The sequence below is a fragment of the Triticum urartu genome, chromosome 5A (genome assembly GCF_056163025.1).
Source record: "Triticum urartu cultivar PI428250 chromosome 5A, HENAU_Tu73, whole genome shotgun sequence".
In the NCBI taxonomy this organism is placed as follows: Eukaryota; Viridiplantae; Streptophyta; class Magnoliopsida; order Poales; family Poaceae; genus Triticum; species Triticum urartu.
Genome location: NC_141877.1, coordinates 425119210 through 425119667, shown reverse-complemented (window position 1 = coordinate 425119667; position 458 = coordinate 425119210).

Genomic DNA, 458 nt, shown 5'->3' with positions numbered 1-458 from the left:
ATTTTTAAATGTTCTTTATACTTTCAAATATTCTAAAAAAATATATTACAAAAACACTTTGCATAAAACATTGAAAAAATGTTGACCAAGCATTTAAAAATGTATAAGGAAAATGTTTCTCATGTATATGAAAAATGTGTACAAACAATATACACATGTGAAAAAAGTTGATCATGTATTTTAAAAATGTTTAAAAAGTATCTGAAAATGACAAAATGTGCATAGAAAAAATGTTGACCATGTATTAATAAAATGTTAGACTTGTATTTGAAAAATGTTAAATGTGTATAGAAAAATGTTGACCATGTTCTAAAAAATGTTAAATGTGTATAAAAAACGTTGACCATGTATTAAAAAAATATTAAGCTTGTATTTAAAAAATGTTAAATATTTATAAAAAATATTGACCATGTTTCAGAAATATTTAAACTCTTACTAAAAAAATGTTAAATGTATAT